This window comes from Bombus fervidus, chromosome 2, assembly GCF_041682495.2.
Source record: "Bombus fervidus isolate BK054 chromosome 2, iyBomFerv1, whole genome shotgun sequence".
In the NCBI taxonomy this organism is placed as follows: domain Eukaryota; kingdom Metazoa; phylum Arthropoda; class Insecta; order Hymenoptera; family Apidae; genus Bombus; species Bombus fervidus.
Window position 1 is genome coordinate 19,810,693 of NC_091518.1, and position 19,419 is coordinate 19,830,111.

At 41.2% G+C, this 19,419-nt stretch overlaps 1 protein-coding gene and 1 long non-coding RNA gene across 18 annotated transcripts in view; one reads left to right on the plus strand and one right to left on the minus strand.

Annotated features, from left to right (window-relative positions):
• LOC139994931 (uncharacterized) overlaps positions 1-19,419 on the plus strand; it is a 224,570-nt gene that overhangs the window by 56,442 nt on the left and 148,709 nt on the right. For 7 of the 8 annotated variants that reach the window (XR_011801820.1, XR_011801807.1, XR_011801810.1 and 4 more), the window contains one exon: positions 9,142-9,213. This is a non-coding gene — a long non-coding RNA (uncharacterized lncRNA). Of the gene's footprint in view, positions 1-9,141; positions 9,214-9,603; positions 9,828-19,419 lie in introns of those variants that run through there. The other variant, XR_011801814.1, reaches the window with a different exon arrangement.
• Rdl (Resistant to dieldrin) overlaps positions 1-19,419 on the minus strand; it is a 91,837-nt gene that overhangs the window by 47,592 nt on the left and 24,826 nt on the right. The gene's annotated exons all lie outside the window — the stretch shown is intronic.

The window sequence follows — 19,419 nt, forward strand, 5'->3', positions numbered from 1 at the left end:
TAGACACTGTAGGTTTAGAAAGTTATCGCGCTTTGAAATATATTCTAAATTACAAGTTTGGCAAGTTTCTTTACTGTACGATACTAATTTATAAATTTCGAATTTTAAAAGCCACGTGTCTGTATGCATTTAATATACTACATACGGCACTTATTCGAGTATTTCGTTCACCGCGTTAATAATTTTTCTTGCAAAAAAAGGAGAAAGAAGTTCAAATAAGAAAGTTACCCGTGTCAATGTCAATCTAGGAGGCGTCGGACCGTGAACGCCGAGGTTAGTCGATGATCTGACATTTTGCAAGGTATGATACTGTCGGCGGGTGTCAGAGCATCTGCGCGTGGATAGCGCCTGTGTACACGTCGTAGGTTCCAAATGCGTCGTAGCCACATAACAGAAATGCCACGGGAAACAGATAGAGAAGTTATAAGAACGAAATCGCTATATGTCTTAGGTGAAAGCAGGGGAAGTTATGATTGAATATCATTCGTTTCCGTTTTCGATGAAATGGAGTGACAAAGCTACCAACGAATGTCTTTATATCGCCCATTTTTATCATCTTGGCTCACCTCAAAGCGAGGTCTGAAATCTTAGAAATAGGAATCAAAATTCATGTGACTTTTGGACATTAGTCGTTAGTCATTTCGTTGTTAGTATCGATAAAGTAATAGTGTTTCATAATTATTATTAGTAACAAGTTCGGTAACAAAACGAGTAAATCGACGAATTAGAAATCGACGTAAGATTGTTAGACTAACTATGAAATGTACTCATCTACGGTGCCTGTTAATACATTGTAACAATATTGTTACTTGGTAAGAACTTAAATTTGTTGAGCTCGTGATTGTATAATTCGATCCAACTTAATTAGGATCTGAGAAATCATGACGATTCAAATTCAACAAACTTGAACGCGTAGAATCTATCCAAACTCACCAGAATCTAAAGATCGCGATTTAATGAACTTAACACGACGTTGGTCCGATTTGTGATGAATCTAACGACAGGTAACGAACCCAGAACAATCTCAATTTGGACTAGTATGGTATCAATTGTATATGCTGTATGTTACGTCGCGTGAGATGGTCCGTGCAACGTCCCTCATGGTCTGGGCGCCAAGGTCCACGCATCGTTACACTGACTCGCAATAAACCTAAGGAACCACCATAAACCGAATCTTTTAGCTTAATCTCTATTCATGTAAGTATTTTCGGTTTATGGATGGTCCTTAAAACAGTCCTTAGGTTTATTGCACGCTCTTACAAATTACGGAGAAAGCGGATGTTTGTCTAGCGGAAAAGCAGGTTTTTTCCATGAACAAGGACACCCATGAGCCACATCTGCAGGAGCCTTTCTCCTCGTATTTTGTTTCTTAACATTGGCTATAACTAATGGGCATCGCGGATCGTTACCCTCACTTTTCTACCGAAAAGTGTGAACAACGAATCCGCGTTTTTAGTTCAAAAAGGCACATCCACACCGAGCTTTCCTCCGTAATAGTACGAGACGGGTCTTCACTGTTCTTCCAATCTTCGTGTAGTCAGCTCAAATGTCTCATCCTTGGAGCAGTCATCTACTGTTTTCACAATCTCGGCGCAGTCATCTACTGTTTTCACAATCTCGGCGCAGTCGTCTACTGTTGCTATAAACTTAGATCAGTCGAATCTATTGTTCTTTCAATCTCGACGCAGCCATCTACTGTTGTTACAAACTTAGTCCTCACTACGGTCTACGCGACATCAATTCGATCTACTCTCTGCTTATACGACTCAACTATCAAGTCCACAACTATCAATTGTTTATATCAAATATATCTTCCGACACGGCGCAATATCAAGTGTAAAAAGTTGTTGAAAATATAAATATTATAGAACCGTTGATTACAATTTTATTCCAAAACAAACACCCCTATTATCCCACAAGAAATAAGGAGATCGACCTGTTCGCGGTGTCGATTGTTATAATCGTAACGGGAATTTACGATTCCCGTTGACGCGCTTCATCGCGATCGCGTCTCCCCGCGACTGGAAGAAAATACACTGTATTTAGGATGATCCCAGGTAGATCCGTCATCTCGAGAGATTCAATACCAATTCAATCGAATGCGAGGTTTTCAAGGGCCGTGGTAATTCTAATCAGGTTCTATGAATCCAGTATGATCCTAGCTGGGTCTGGCAAGTTGAAGCTAACGCAGATCCTATCCCGATCTATTAGGTTCGAAATAACTTCAGCTGCAATAATTCCAGTAATTCCGGAGGAATTCTCGAGTTCCGGGTAGCGTTATTCGAGTTTCATGATTTCGTGGTTGTACCAGTCATGCCCTATCAGCTTAAAATGGTATCTACCGGATATCGCGGTTTCACAATTATGTCCCTTCGAAGTGCTTTCGCTTGCAAGTAAAGTTATGCATCGAATTGTGATTTTTTAAGTATCGAAAAAATGTCGGGTTTTGAGTTTCAACGTTTTTCCCTTCTCAAACGCAGTGCCTTTTTTTCTTTCCGTGTACTTTCGACTAGTGGCGCTATTTCTTATTTCGTTCTCCGTCTGGTTGCAGTCGTTCTCATTTTGCTTTCTTTTTCTTCGGATTCGAATCTCTTGCGTTAACTTACGTTTTTCTTTTATTCGTGGAATACTTTTCCAGAACTTGCACGTTGCGACAGCTTTATCTTCCATTCGTTGTTCCTTCCGGGTTTCCCTTTGCTTGCCAAGAAACAGGATGAAAAAGGAGGGAGATCAAGAGTGGCCGCAAAACATATAGCATACGTGGCTAGCAGTGTATCCAACAGTTTCTTTCTACTCGATCGTTCTACGAAATCCCCTCATACCTCTTCTCGATTTGATTTGTGCTCGGCCTGGTACAACCAGCTTTATTGTCCAAGACAGTAAAATGCACAGCCTCTCGTGGCCGATTTCTTTCGTACGTTCGCCTCGCGATACCCTCCTTTAACTTCTGTTTAATACCATAATTTTTGAAGGGGAAATTTCTGTGCAATCCATTTTCTCGACCACGCCGCGCGTATCTCGATAAAACGATTCCGCTTTAACGATCCATGCGTCTTACGGGACATATATACCGTGCTTTTTTATTTTCTTATTACTTAAATACAACTACCTTTTTTATTTTCTTGAAATACTCTGCTTGACGATGGAAGACAAGTGTTTCCCATTTTCGCTTTGTCGACGTACAATAAGATAGGGTTATTTGAGTCGGAAGGACATTTGAGCGAAGCCAAGTCTCTTACCTTGTAATTTATTAAATTCGATTGCGAACGAGTTTTAGGCGACTTATGTTTCAAAATAGATTATTTGACCTGTTGTTAATGGCGCGATAAACAGTAAAATATATCGTGCACTTACATTGGACAGTTCGGCGGTTATATTTTTCTACGAGAATATCACTTTTATTCGTCAAATGGAAATTGTTCGTTGAATGTTGATATTCTCATTGTAAGTTAATATTGTCATCGTGTAATTGTCATACTTGGGTACCGCGTATACATTACTTTATTTCCGGACCTTCTTTTGTTATTTGTTTCATTAGATTTTGTGTAAATAATCTTATTATATAATTATTAGGAATCATTTTCTCGTTTTTCATATTCGTTGGACCTACGGTACATGATATTTTCTCATTCTTTTTTTATTACGTTACCTTTCGGAAACTCCTCTTACTCTTAATTCCCTAGTTTCATTAGAAAAGTACACGATTAACTTTCATTTCTCAAGAAAAAAAAAAGTTCGCTCCTATAAGTTGATTTATTGCAAGAAGTACACACAAATACCAGCGAATGGCAAGATAAACGTAAAAAGCAGCGTTCGTAACATCATGGCGTTCCTGTACTTTTCGATTGTGGCTTCTGAACTTTCCTCATATACAACAAATTTGATTACTCCGTGGAAAGTTCAAGATTGAATTTTAAGTTGTTGAAGTTCCTGCGACTCGAATAATCCTCGCTGTATTTTAATCAATGGTCTTTGTTTATCCGCCTGTTCAATTACATCACCGTGGTAGAAGGCCGAACAATCGTCGTTGCAAGTTTCGGCAACACCTACAAGTTGCGCAAGTGTTGCTGCACGGGCGAAGCCCCGCGGCCTTTGTCAAGATCTCTTCTCGCAATTAAGAAGTTATCGGCTACAAGACGTCGTCTGTTGGTCCTTCTAGCTATCGATCATCGTCTCGCCTAGGATTCTCCGGTTCTTCGTTGTTCTCGTCTCCACCAATTCTTTCCACTCTCCCCTTTACCCATCCTCTCCGACCATCGTCGTCCCTTCTCTTTATTCCTTTGCCAAACAGCCAACGTCACCGGCTATCGGTTATGAATTATTCATGATAAGCGAGCCGACGCGGGCACGAACGAAAAACCGGGTTATATTCTGGTCACCGGACGCTGTACATAACCGAGAGAAGAGGCGTGTGTGCGCGAACGAAAACGCTTTGCAGTGTGATTTACGCTAATTTCGGCACCGATTTACACGCTCGACCACAGCCAGGAAGCCGGTAAGTGCGCGGACGCATCCTTCCGGCCAGTGTCGCGTGTGCGCTTTTTATCGCCGTTCCGCCAACAAATTTCCCACCGTCGCCTTTCTCTCTCTCAGTTTGCCCCCCATATTTCTGTGTCCGGTTGTACGAGTCAGAATTAGTTCGCCGTTACCTCATGCTAATGAACGCGAGTGCTGATTAAATTTCTATCTTTTGCCCGTCGGTTAATATTCCTGGCAGCGAGCATGGCGCAAAAAGGGACGAGGGTGTAGCGCGCGGTAGAAGCATTGGCTGAGCGCGTGTTTTATTTACAAGCTCTTAGCGAATTCATTGCTGCGGCTGTTTGCTAGGTTTTACGAGAACCGACGGAAATGTTCTGTATTTTTAGCGGGACTCGAGAAATTGTTGAAACGACGTATCTCGAATGTCGGCCCTTTCTCTAGTGTCTTGCGTCATGTTTATTTTAGCATTGCAAGTAACAACGATTATAGTTTGGTTTTTTTAATAGATAATTTCTTATACAAAGTTGATAAAATTGTTGTATATGAAAATGTTTTAAAAGCGCAGTACGTTCGAAAGTATTCGCTTTCCACGAAAAATTTTCTAAATGACATTGCACATTTTTCTGTTCATACGTTCGAATTGCACGACGATACCGATTCGGTTGCAGTTTAAGAATACCAAAAGATATACAATGCCGTTTAAAAATTGGAAGATGGGTGTTATTTAGGAGAAAAGATATTTGCAAAGATTCTCTTTACGCGAGAGATACTTCACCCACTGCACGATGAATATTCGTCTGAAACACTTTCTTGTTCAATTGCTGGAACCAAATCGGACATCGTGGCAACAAATTTATACCGCGTCCTATGTATAAATTCAGTTCCTTTTTTAGCTAAAAATGTTATCTACTTCACTGTTTTATCAAGAACATCGAGAACTCTGTTTACCACAGTTGCACAGATAATAATTTTTAAATCTAGACTGTTTCTGGCAAACTGTTTTTTACGCAACATCCTCATAGATATTCATGATTTTCCAGCGATGGAATAAATCGAAATATTCCCCCGCTGTTATGCGTATACACACGTTGGTCGTTTCTCAACGTCCGCGGCTGGTCTCCCCATCAACCCCCTGTTCTGTCCCTCTGCCTCTGCCTCTCCCTCACCCCGTTGCCACATAATTATCAGACGACGCTTTCATTGACGTCGTGCGGTGCTATTTTCACGCGGCGACCGGTAATAAATAACGCGCGTAATGGGATCGGAAAAACGTGTTCACGGATGGTCGTGCAGATAGCGATGAGAGAGAAAAAAAAAAACAGCCTGCGAAAAAATTCGAAATGGAGCCGGTTGCCGATACAAGCAGTCGGATTTGAACACGACCGGATACATTTAACGTTGGAACGCGTCATCCATCGTTAAATCCATTTGTCACTGTCCAAATGAGCACGGTGTCCTCCTACCTCTTTTCGTGCTCGCGAATCCTTTCATCCTTCGTCGCTTTCGACGGCATCGGTGCGCGAAAATCTCACATAACGTTCACGAGGGATCGATCATGTACGAGGGATTAACAGCGTGCGCCAAAGGAAAACGTTTTTTGTGCGTTAAAAAATGTGTAAATGATGGTTCCAGAGTTTTAAGAATCCCCCTTTTTTTTCTTACCTTTTCGCTTATCCGTGATTTATTTGCAAAAAACCTTTTTGTTTAGTTGTAGACGACGAGTTTAATTTTTGGTAAATTTAGAAGCTTTCAAAATTCGTAATTTTAATTTGTAAGTAATTTTTTATCACACACGGACGGCGGAAAGTTTTGTATTTAATAAACAGAAGAAGATAGTTCGTAAGTTTTAAGAATGTTCTTCTTATTTTTTACTTGTTATTAATCTACTCTTCGTAAAGCGAGTAGATATTTCCCTGTTCGGTTATGGCTGGCGAGTTTAAGGTTTAACGTTCGGCGAATTTAAGAGTTTCTAAAATTCATCGTATCGAAGGATATTTGATATTAACGCTGTCTTTATGGATTTAAGCGTTCGCGGTGGAAAGTTTTGTTTTTCCATAGAAACGTAGGATGTCGGTATTAAGACGCTAAAGTAGCTTAAAAAAGTGACTGAAGCGAGCGGTGGTTAAAACAAAGATGTATTTTTCACCGGTTACCTGGTAATGAAACTATATTTAATACGGTGTTACCTCGTTTATCACGTATTTATGGGCCCTGGTATAAAAAAAGGTAATCCTCCAATGGTTTCGAAGTAGCGTAAAAAGCATCGTGACTAATTTACAGGAGCAAAAGTATATACGACAGCTTCATAGATAGATGATCACGATGTATTAAACCGTATAGAACGAATATTTGAATTTTCGAATCTTTTGTTAGAAGCATCGAGCTTGTTTTAACAAGAGTTCGCTAATCGTAAGATTTCAAGAGCCACGGATTTTCTCGAGAATTGCTCGAAACGATTCGAAATCTTCGTCTACGTTTCGTTGTACGTAAAATCATCGCGTTCGATGACGTGACCATTTTTAACGTTTCCAAAGATTTCATAAGAGAGTGGAGCATTGTTTCCTGTTAAACGATGCGTTCAACAATACTCTCGGCTATTTCCGTTGATTTTTAATCGAACGGAAGACAATTGGCCGAAAGTCGGAGATGTAGAAAGCTGTTTGGAATATCGCCAAAGCGGTTCCGTGGCCGTTTTAAAATTCAATTAAAACGGTTACTGTTCCCCTGGAACGCATCACTTCCTGTACACATTCGGCGTTATTCGTTTTAATAAAGGCGCCCGGTGAATTACTCCCGTTGTCGGCCAACCAAGATTGGATCCCGCGGTAATTAAACGCCGAATGTGAACCGGTTCCGCGTAAGGTGTATAATACACCTCTCTCGTTCAACATCGCGCGGAAGTATAATTAATGCACGTAGTAATACGTTTATTCCGACCATTTTCAACTACCTTTCCGTCGGTACCCGTCATTTGTGCTTCCCGTTTGAATACATTAGGATAATCCTGAATTGCAGATGAACGGTTGAGAGGGTTAATCCAGAGTTATACGAATATGATACGCTCTGTGCTCCCTAAATCGCAACCAACTAAAATCGAGTTAGGGATACCGTGTTCTAGGAACGATTTATCTCCACATCGGTGAGCTACGTGTATATATTTCAATTTGTTGCAACAAATTTTCACGCTACGTCACGTTTTCAACGAATAAATCTCTCTATCCCCACCTATTCAACTACGAAACAACGATGTGCGATTACGAATTCAAGCCCCGTATCTCGGCTTCGTCGAATTAACGGTACAACGAAACAGATGCTCGAACCTGGTTCGAAAATCCGGCCGCGTTTTCAGCGCGAATCCAACGTCGAGTTGACACTTTGACGCAGAAATGTATTACACCCAAGGGGTGGGGGGAGGAGGAGGGGATGTTACGGTGCAGGGGGGTTGCAGGCCGAGTTCGGGGCCGAGCGCGGCTTTCGATTTTTCCGGAGGAAATTAAGAGAGCGAAGATAAATGGAAAACCGTTCGCAAAACGGTTTACGTCATAGTTCGGTAGTTAGGATAGAAAAAGGGGGGAGAGGGTGAAAAGAGGCAAGGGGAATGCAGCATCCAGCAAAGCTTATCGACGCATCTGTGTGAGACTGTGTGCGCGAATTTGACGTCACCGGCCACCCCTCTCGCCCTCGCTCCCTTTTCTCTACCCCGTCGGTGTGACGCCCTCTATGTGGGTTATGACGATAGCAGGGGATACGCGCTCGGTTAACCCCTTGGCTGTGTACGTATTTGGTTCAAGCTTGCGAAAACAGCCGCGTGCACGATGCGAAGGCATCCCCTGGCCAACTTTGCACGCGCATAAATACAGGCACACCGTTACAAGGATAGACACACGCGCGTTGCCTTCAACGACCGTGTGCGTTAATTTCCCGCGCTCCTCTCTCGGTTATTTCTTTTTTCTTTTTTCGTGTCCGTTCTCTTTCCCTTCGTCCCGCTTGCAGCCTATTCTCTTTTCGCCCAGTCAGAGATCACTGATTCTCCACGAATCGTGATTTCACCGTGAAACAACGTAAAAGTTTGGAAAAGCGGGCGCGAACGTCGGTGGAAAGTTTCCCAACCCATAGGCTGTGTTTGCGCGTTTCGACAAAAGCCAGACGGCTGCCTCGCAGCATAACGAATTAGAGAAATTTTCACATGGCCCGACGAGCAAGCCTGTTTTTTAAACGGATTCACGCGGCTCGTGAAATTTTTCGCCCGTTCTTTGCCCTTTGTTCTTATCTCGTTTCGAAGCGATGTTGTCAAGGTGGTCTGTAATTGAAGAACGTGGATTCGAGTAATTTAAATGCAACCGGAGGTGTGTGCTTCCGTTACTTCGAAAAACGTAGCGAAACGCGACAAAGAAAACGGATCAAGGAAAATTTCTTGATTCGCTCGACGTTTATCGTTTGTGAGCGAAGAAATCGTGGCATTGGCGCGTGGGCGTTCACGACAGAAGAGAAATCGGACGACAGCGAGAGAGGCTTTCAGTTCTGGATCAATGAAAAACTTAATCTATTTGTTTCGCATGCGTCTAAATTTGTCTGTGTTCCTTTGTGTGATTGTTTGTGGGCTGAAGCGAACGGTAGGTAGCGCTCGGTTAATCTTCCTTTCATCCGTGTTTCTTGTTTCAGGGCGGCTTAAGGAGAGGACCATCGCAGTGTGAGAGCGTCGTCGCTTTCGAGGCAACCACGTCCGGTATTTAGGTAAGCGACACTGTTGCGGGCGTCGACGGACGATAAGAAAGACGAAGAAGCCCTATTAGACGAGCGACCCTGGCGGCGCTTAAGTCGCTATCAGTCTTGCCTCTGTTCTCGTTTCATCCCTTCTTTTTGTCCTCGGCCATTATCGTTTGACTTCAAATTAACCCGAAAAAATAACATTTTCCAGTGGCGTCCCGTTGTGCGCCATCGTTTTCACTGAAAGACGGAACGTTTCAACGGAGGAAAACATTTGAAACGTGCTTTCCGCGCGAAAGTTCGTGTGTTTGGTTTGTAAATATGGGCGGAACGTCGACGGAGAAAAGGCGAGAAAGAGCTTTCGAAACGGATTTTGCAGTCGCGGCGTTTCTTTAACTCGTTTGATGATACTTTCAGAATGTTCAGCTGGTGCTGTGCTTGATGTTATAGTTCATGGAATCGAACATCTGCCTCGAGTTACGTGTTACAGTGTTAACGAACGCTTGAATCGACATTTCGAGCGCTTTAAACAAGTTTTTACCGACTCTATTATTTGAAATTTTGACGTTCTATAGATATAGATTTAAGACAAATGTTCTAGAGAGATCTGTAAAAATGTAGTGGTATTGGATATATTTTCCGAATTTCCGGACGTCTGTTCCGACTTATGCATTGAAATGTTAATGAACGCTTGTTCGATTAACATTTTAAGCATTTTCGGATCATAAAAGAAGTAAAAATTCATTCGTTTTAGAGTTTGTATATTAGTAAATAATCATAAGAAATCATAAGAACGATTCTACGAGGATTTCTAAAAAATTGACGAGTGAATATGTTGGTACTGCAGATGTTTTCTGTATTTTTCATTTCCGTTATACATCATCGAATCCAATGTTCGAGTTTAAAGGTCAATGACCACTTGAATTCGAATTTCCAGCACTCTAAGAACTAATTCTTTAAAATTCTTTCACTTCAAAATGTATAACTTTATAAATACGATAATCGGAGAGAAAAGATTGTAAGAAGAATTTGAGAAAAATTTGCTAACGAAATTATCACAGGTTTCTAAGTTGTTTCTTCTCAGAATATCCACGAATCTTAAGATCTCTGATAAAGCCAGCCGTAACGGAGCCTAGGGATTATTTCCCTAAAGGGCACGGTTTAGATCCGGAAGCTTCTAATAGATTCAATTGCAAACACTTGGCCCGTGAAAGTCTCAAGAATCTCATTTAGGTATTGGGTTTGCCGCTGGGATATTCTTGGGTTTCTTGTTAGGAAAGTGGAAGCATAGCTCTAACAACACCAAACAAGTTTTTTAATTATTGAAATACATATAGCGAGTCGTACTTCAGCAATTTTTTTCATCGTGAAACGCTGTTTTTAACGAAGAATTCGCAAGAATTATCTAACAACCCTACTATCATTTCCAAAGAATCTTCGCTCATTAAGCCATTGAAATCTCTGCTGTGCCACTCCTTTCTCGAAATCTTCTTCTACATTTAAACCAGAAACCACTTCTACGAAGCTAACTCGTATGTCAGCGAAATTAGGAACGTTCTTTGCTACAACAAGTCCGTTTTATACTGAGTAAAACCACGAGGATAACATCCGTTGGAAAAAGCCAGGGCGAAAAAATCCCGGAGCATCCCCTTCGACAAATCTCTCGACGTTGGACGATCGCTCGATCTCAATTATGTTTCGCGTGAATTCGTCGGTTGTGTCCAGCCATACTAACGGTCCTGCTCGTCCGCATAGAAGGACGAACGACGGGGTTGTATACGTCAAACGATTGCCGCGATGTAACGAAGACGAGGACCAGAATGAGAACGAGGGCGAGGGTGAGGGCGAGGGTGAGACACGGCTCATTAAACGTCGACCTCCTCCCTCGGCAAACGGACCGACGGTACAAGAGCTACACGCTGGAAATTGTTGTGCAAATACGACTACATTTATCCTGCAGCCTCTTGGCAAGCGCATATATTATTCAACGAGGAATACTGCGCCTTTCTCTTTCTCTCCGTTCAATCTTACCCCCGCGCGCGCTTCGTTTATTTTATTCTCCTTGTTTGGCATGGGCGTTTTAGACGGTGAACACGAGTCGAAAATCTCGGCTCGAAGTCTCGAGAGTCTCTGGCCTGCTTACACCGTAGCAGCGACGTTGGCAACGTCTTTCACGTTGCATCGTTTCAGGATCATGGTTCCAGATACGATCACGCGCATACGGGTCGACCGACTTACGTGTTTTACGGTGGAATCCACGGGACGCTGGTTTGGCGCGCGATATCAAACATAAAATTAAGATCGCGGAAAACGGGACGCGTTTGAGTCGGTCGGTCGATGTACTTGTCTTTTCCCCCTCTTGCACGATACGTCGTTCTTTTTCTACGGGATTTGCGTTAATCCTACGCTCTCAGACTTGCTTGCGCCATTCTATCTTACACGCGTTACATCTTCTTTTAATTTGCTAGTTTTCCGAAACTCCTCTTTCTTTCTTTCTATTCGAGATATGATTGTAAATTGCAAAGTTTCTCGATTTATTATCGATTCTCTTTGTTGTTGACGAAACGAACGAAACGAATCGCAACTTTTATACCTGAACGAACGAGTTGGCTGGAAATCGAAATCGCATGTGATTACAAACTCGTCAATGGGGATGACAGCCGGCTCTTTATCGCCATTCGTCGCACTCTTGACCGTGGCCGTGTTCGCAGTGATGGACGTAAATAACGAGACTGCGCCAGTCCACATGAATAAGAGAGATCGTAGATACGCAGCGAGACGACAAAGACACTGTTCTTGTTGTCCTTATTGCTACTCGTTGGCCTTTTTAGCCGTGACGCGTTTCACGATCACGAACTCGAACGATTAACCAAGATCGAAGATACAACGGTCGTCGACAATGACTACAACAACAAGAACGACGGCCACGACGACAACGACACGCGGGGCCAGGCCGGTTCGTCGGCAACTAACTTCTCATTGTCTTTATTGCAACTCCATGGTCGGCTTATCTGCGGGACACGCGATGTTCCCAAGAACTCTAGTAGATAAGAAGTTTTTCGTTCAAAACAGCAAAGAACATCTTCGTGGTGTTATTACTATGATCATCGTTACGGCTGCTGCTTAAAAAACTCGCATTGTCCGCGGAATACGGCAGAGAAAAAAAGTCTCTCTTATGGTTGAACCATTTTCGGTAGACACGTAATTGTCATAGTTTCCCCCCAGCACGTTCCTTCGTCCTTTTCTTCGTTCTATGCGCAAAGTTTTCTTTTATTAATCTCTCTCGTCCCTTTATGCCCTCTAAATTTTGTATTCCCGTCGATTTTCGATTCGATCGTGTGTTGATACTTTTATCATCGTACAAAAGCTTTCTCCGTTTCGATATTTATCGGAATATCCCTTGAAATTAAATTTCTCTTGGAACATCGTGAAAGGGGTGGAAATTCCGTTACGTCGAAGCTAGAGGCCAACGAGAAAGGATCTGCGGGGATCGAGAACGCGCGAAGAAAGTCGCCGGACGAATTTCAAGGAATAACTCTTCTATATCGTAGTGGTGGGGATGGCGAGGGCGTAGGGACCATCGGGGGTAGGTTTTCTCATAAAAGTTTCTCGGCCGAGTCGACGGCGCCGTCTCGTATTTCGCTGCAAGTAAATTCTCGTTGTCCTTATTACGATTCGTGGTCGGCTTATCCGAGGAGCACGCGATGTGCCTGGGAATTTAGATAAGCATCCCTTGGCCTAGACCGTACGAACGTCGGAATCGGAACTTGTACACGACTTCCACCTCTCTTCTGAAACCTTCCCTGCATCGTTTCTCAGCTAGGTCGACTCGTTTAAAGACGGCTATTAGACGGTGGGCCAAGGAACGGCTACTATGTATTTCTCGGAGCAGCTTTAAAAATGCATAGCTACCCCCTGCGGGGACGGCGTACGTGTCGTTCGACGATGAACTTAGTCGTTTTTCTGCGTTAAACGCGAACTACTATGTTGCAGAGTTACGTTGGTCATAGGATGTATCTCGCCGTACGAATCGGTTTAGAAACACGTCTGTAACTGATCCAATTTTCGTTATCCAAGTAGCGTTATATAAGTAGTAACGCGATTAAGTTCAATATTTGCTTATAAATTCGAATGAAAATTAAACATCCAAAATTCACTTCATAGAAAGATTCATTTCGTAGAATAGTATTCGTAAGATGTAAATGATCCATTCTTATTATACTTATGCATTGAATGTTCATCAGTTGGTTTTGAACCTCAATATCAAAACTTTGATATTTCAATGGTAATCGAATGGCGACAGTCGGAGACTTTTATCGAATTCTTGGAAGAAATTTGAGCAAATTATACCGAGTTATAAATAACGAACAGAATTTCCATAAATGTTAATCTCTATTTAAAAATAATAGAGAGAAGCGATTCTAAATAAATGGTGTATTTCTGATAAGTGCTCCTAAACCGGTGTTCGATTCTGCCTGAAGGTATTTATAGACAGCTTGAACTTGTTGTGCTTCGATTCCGACGTTTCTAAAACTACTGCTCCTCTTTTGGAAACGTTTGAAATATCTTGCGCCTTGTTAACTTTTAAGCAAACTTATACAACTGAAAAAGTTGTTAGAAAAGTTTTGAGAATTGTGGATCTTAATCGCCGAAATAAATGTATAGGAATACTTGGATTACACTTAGAATTGATATTAAAATAGTTTCAGATTTATTTGATATGTGATTTACAAGATATTCGTCGATACACATTTGCACGCGTCTCAGCGCTCTCTTTGTCTCACCATCTCTTTACCACACTACCAACGGAACAGTTGCATTCTTCTGTTTTACGAGACGCTGTGCACGCACATACTCCCACACTCGTTGTTATATATATGTATCACTACTACGTGGCTAATCTAGCATAGCACACAAAATTACACATATTTCAATAATTAAAATAAATTAACACGTAAATAAACATGATCAAAGATTCAAGGGACTCTTACAACAATTTTTCGATTTATACTCGACTCTAACAAGTCTCGATATTGTTCCAATCAATCTGTCGGTTGACCCTAGCTGGCTGTATAATTTTGTGAAATTTAAACAAATCAAAATATTTATAATAATATCGTAATAAACTATCGTTTAGTCCTTAATGGGTCAATTACTCAACACGAAACAATGAAAATCTTACAAAACTATTTATATTAACACGAAAGTTAGCGATATTTAGCCTTTGTTTTCTATTGAGATATGTGTAATTTTGTGTGCTAGACCAGTTTGGTCGCGTAGTAGTGACACACGTTTGTGAATATGAGTATATGGAAATACATGTGGGCGCGGCGTCTCGAAAAACAGACGAATGTAACTGTTCCGTTGGCACTGTGGCATGGAACATGGTGAGACAAAAAGAGTGTCGAGACGCGTGCAAATGTATATCGAAGAAGATCCTGGAAATCGTTTATTAAATAAATCTAAAACTATTTTCATATGAATTCTAAGTGTAACGTTAGTGTTCCTCTACTTTTATTTCGGCGATTAAGATTCACAATTCTCAACAATCGCGAACAAAGAAAAACGAAGGTGGCACATAGAAAATGATTAAATAAATCTAAACCTATTTTAAGATGAATTCTAAGTGTAACGTTAGTGTTCCTTTACTTTTATTTCGGCCATTAAGATTCACAATTCTCAACAATCGCGAACAAGAAAAAAAAAAAAAAAAAGAAGCGAAAATGGCACATAGAAAATAACAAAACTTCTGTTTCGTTCAATTTCGAAATGGTAGATTTGAATATTTTAACTAGAGGAGGAGAGAAATATACAAATAACATAAAACTACTGGGATCTGTGTCATATGCAATGTATGTGTTGAAGCTATTAAAGGTCGCTTCTATGGCTCGTATAATTAACCAAGATCGATGATACTGAAGACGCGAGGCGACCAGCAATATCGGTTCGATGAAACAATCTTTGATGATCGACGCTTCGATGTGGCGGGAACAGTGGGCCAGTTTGCTTTTCCGTCTTTGCTCGCCGCAAAGTTTGTTTGCTTTACGTAGAGTGGAAAGAGTAATTATCGTTCTCGCGAAGATTCAACAATCTGTTCCGTTCCTTTTCTCTGGAGCTGTTTGGAAATGACACCTGGCGAACGTTTCTGTTACCAATCATGCAAATATCTTCAATTCAATGATCCTCCCTTAGATTCTCTTAATTCAATATTTTTCACGCGTATAGCGGGCAAAATCTTTCTATGTAGTTTAGTTTACGCCTCTGATCGATTTACGGCGATTTAAATATAAAAATGCGATAGTGTCTTGCAATTTCATATTTTTATAAACGCAACTAATGGAATGGAATCTAAATAGAGATATGTTTTGTCTAGCACATAACGGTACTTTATTTCCAAAACATTTTCTTGTTCGCGAAACAGCAACGAATCGTTTCCGTCGCGACGATTGGCATTAACATCGCCAGTAGCAAGACACACGTTGCAGCTATAAAGAAATGTCACGATACAAAACGAAAGCGTCTTCCTTATCGCTCGACGTTTTAACGATAACACAAAATGTATCTTGCTTTACTGTACGTTTCGTAGACCGAACACCGGCATAGACGTATCGCCGCGTGTAATAGACTTTGCTTACGCTTCTATGAAGCGACGATTCGTAGATAGTGGGCCATAATTTCGCTGATTCCTATAAAATCACCTGTCTAAATCAAAGTCAATTTCACCTGCGTGAAACGAACGCGAAAGAGGTACATTCCGGGCGTTCACAGCGATAACGACGCGGACAAGAAAGATCGTTCGAGCGTCGACTAACCAACGTCGGGTCGCGACTCGACGCAACAACGATGGTGGGTGCAACGAGCACGCTGCAGGGCGTTTACCATTATCTAATGGACATGCCAGTCGAATGCAACGAGCCGTTATTCTTACGTCTTACACTGGTTCCTCGTAGCCAGCAGGGCGTAGCTCCGTTATTAAAGTCCAGCCTCGTTCACAGCTTGGAGACTATAACCGGCTAGATTAGCCGGCCGCCCGTTTCTTACGTTAGAAATGCCGGTCGACCGGGTTTATACAGTCGTTTACGCGTTTCACGCTGCTCCAAGGAAGCTAGATGAAACGCTATAAATCCAGGTTGTATCGTTTCACGCTTGGAAACCTTAAAATGCTTTTTCCTTTTTACGATGACAGGCATCGTTGCATGCCTCGATGCTTCTTGATCATTTTCGCCGTTGAAGTTATGCTTCTAGTCTGTAATTTACAGACATAACGGGCTTGATGTAGTCAACAAGGGTGGAGAACATTAGGTTCGTTTTGTAATTGTGTTGCGACGTAGATTTATGAGTAGTTCAGACGATATATGGTTGAGTGAAATATCGCGGAACTTGTGTCACGTTTTTGATGGCTTCGTTTGTAGCATTCGTCTTTGAGTTCTTTGAGTTATCGTATGATGTCTGGATCAGTCCCTTCTGATTTCTTTATTCTACGAACGATAAAAAAGAGAAGAAAAAAGAGAAGAAAAATTGCATTTTACTTAGATATTGTAAGTATTTTTACTTACCACATCTGTGTCTTAAAAATAACGATCAGTGAAGTTGTGCGTTTGGAAACACGAAGGAAGGAATAATGTTACTAACAGCGACTGACTGTTTGTAAATCTTTCGTGATAATAATTCGTAATATACCGAGGAATTTGGTTTATCTCGAGGGAAATACTCGACTTTGAAAGAACTGGTCGTATTTTTGAAATATCCTCGCCTCGAAATATCACGAATCGCGGTTGTTTAAAAGTTTGTTCGACAGGCATTAATCAGTTATCTGGCGGAGCATCTGCAAGCAAAGCTGTAAATTCTAAACACACGGCGAGCAGAATTTTATCAACGGCCGTGAGAACCAGGGTGCCGACTAACGATAAGTCTGGTCGATCGGTTCGTACTTGTAATTATAGCGTGATTTAATGGTGTTGGAGATGCGCGGCCGGGCCTAGAAGAAGCAGGATAAAGGCGGACAACTGTTATCGACGATAATGACGTATGGGTCTTCGTAAAATAGAGCGTGCACGCGAAATCACGATGATTTTGACGGGAATTGGTAAAGCGTGAGCTCGCGATCGATAAGCAATAAGCAGTAAATCGGGACTGCGCCTCTCTCGCAGCATGCAAATCATCCGAGGGTCTCTAATAAGTGGCTGCATAGCTAGAAAGGAGAAATTGCGCGATTTCGACCCGACGCGGGATTATGCATCGTATATACGTGCTACTGTAATCTTGGCAAATAACATTTTTCATTTCGGCTTCGGTTTTTGCCCGAAGAAATGCAGCTGTGGCACGCTATCATTTTTTCCCCTTCGCTCCGTTTTCTCTGATTCTCTCTGTCGATAATATCGTTTCCAAGTTTTTCATTTCCTACGATCGTTCTTTAATGGCAACTTTAGCAGTTTTTGTTGCTACGTTGTTACGGTGGTAATTGGACTGTGAATTTTTATGCAAATTCGTATTTTTCTGTCTACGATCGAACAAACTAAAGCCGAAGATTTGTACTGCTAAGTATCATAAACACCCTCTGCGTATTACAGCCAAGGTTTTCTCGCATAGCAGTTTACCAGCTAAAAATATCATTGAATTTAGAAAGAATTAACAAGTTCTTTTCTAAAAGAGAATGATTAATTGATTTACGTATGCCGTTAATAATATTAAATTGCATAAGAGACCTCAGCGTTTTATTTTAAATATTTCGTACATTTTTATATGTCACGTGTATATTTTGAAAATCTGCGATCTAACGATAAATCATACGTCGTTTACGAAGGTAATAAAACAATTACGAACGATATCGTATAGTCAGGAAACGATTCGATTTTTCAGCGTAGTTTACGTAGTTTTAAAAATATTTCGTACAACGATATAGTATATATAATCCTAAAATATTGCGTATAATGATCTATTAGAGAATTTCCAAGTTTCCGTTATATCGCAGTTAGCCGCGTGTTTCCACGAACAGAACACGGTCGTTCCGTGTAATACTTAATTAACTAATACACACGTTGTTTCTTCGCCCGCGTGAATGAATATTAATTAACGAGCGTTCCTCGGTTATTTGTGGAACACGGCTACACAACCACAGCCCCCGATGCATCGATGCACAGTGTTCGTTCGCAGCGTCGCGTCGTCGAAACCCGTCTTACAAAGTTCGAACGATTTGCGAACTGCAGTTCCACGCGAATGGCGTACCAAGACCTTGTCATAAAGTTACGCTTTATCGTGTTTCCCCTGACATGAACGCGGCTTACTTCGATCTGCCAATCACGAGTTCGGCTCCTGGAAACGCGAAGCTACCCGCGTTCGTGCCAGGATGTACAAAATGAAATCGACTCGAACGATCGTTCAGCCTTGCCTTCGTTTTCACGCGCTGGACGAACAGCCAAACTTCCATCGTTTCTTCTCAAATTAGTTCCATTCTTTTTGATACGATATCAGACTAGAAAGAATGCCATCGTTCTTATCACGTTTTGCTAAAATATTCAAATGTCGTTAATTTGTTCGTACTCGATATTGTGCGCTATTTAATTCAGACAAATTATCAATTAAATACAGTTTAATAATACACGAGATAGGTAAGCGATCGTCAATTAAATCGATTGCATAAATGACGAATACGTTACAACTTTGATTATCCGAACCAATCGTGGCACAATTGCCTTTTCATTGCCGATCATTTGTTTCAAATTATTTTAGAAATATCGTTTTGCGAAGAGAAACAAAAACTTTTGGATAAAAATTGCGATAATTTATTTCACTTTCTATTCTCGTTTTATAATTTTTCTTATAGAGGACCATCTGCAAATTTTTCGCTAATCGATGTTCCGATAATCGATCGTTCTGTTAGTCGGTACTCTGATAATCGAGATGTTACTGTATATTTGCTTTCGTTAAAACTATTTCGAATTTTAGTGCGTTTTAGTATGATCTTTTTAGTATGATCTTCGTGCAAAAGAAATCGTTGAAAATTTACAAAAGAAAATTTACAAAAATTTCCTATGGTCTAAAAAAAAAAAATTTCAATTTCGAAGGAGTTGACGCAAGGAAATACTGGAAGAAGTAACAAAAGAGAATTATAAAACGACTTGATCGCGAAGTAGCGCGAGAGCTTCGTTCTATAGTGACATGGAAACGTTTGTAATTTATTTCTGTCGTTCCCGATAGGGCAGGTCAAGTGTAGAGAAGAAAAGGCAAAGCGGT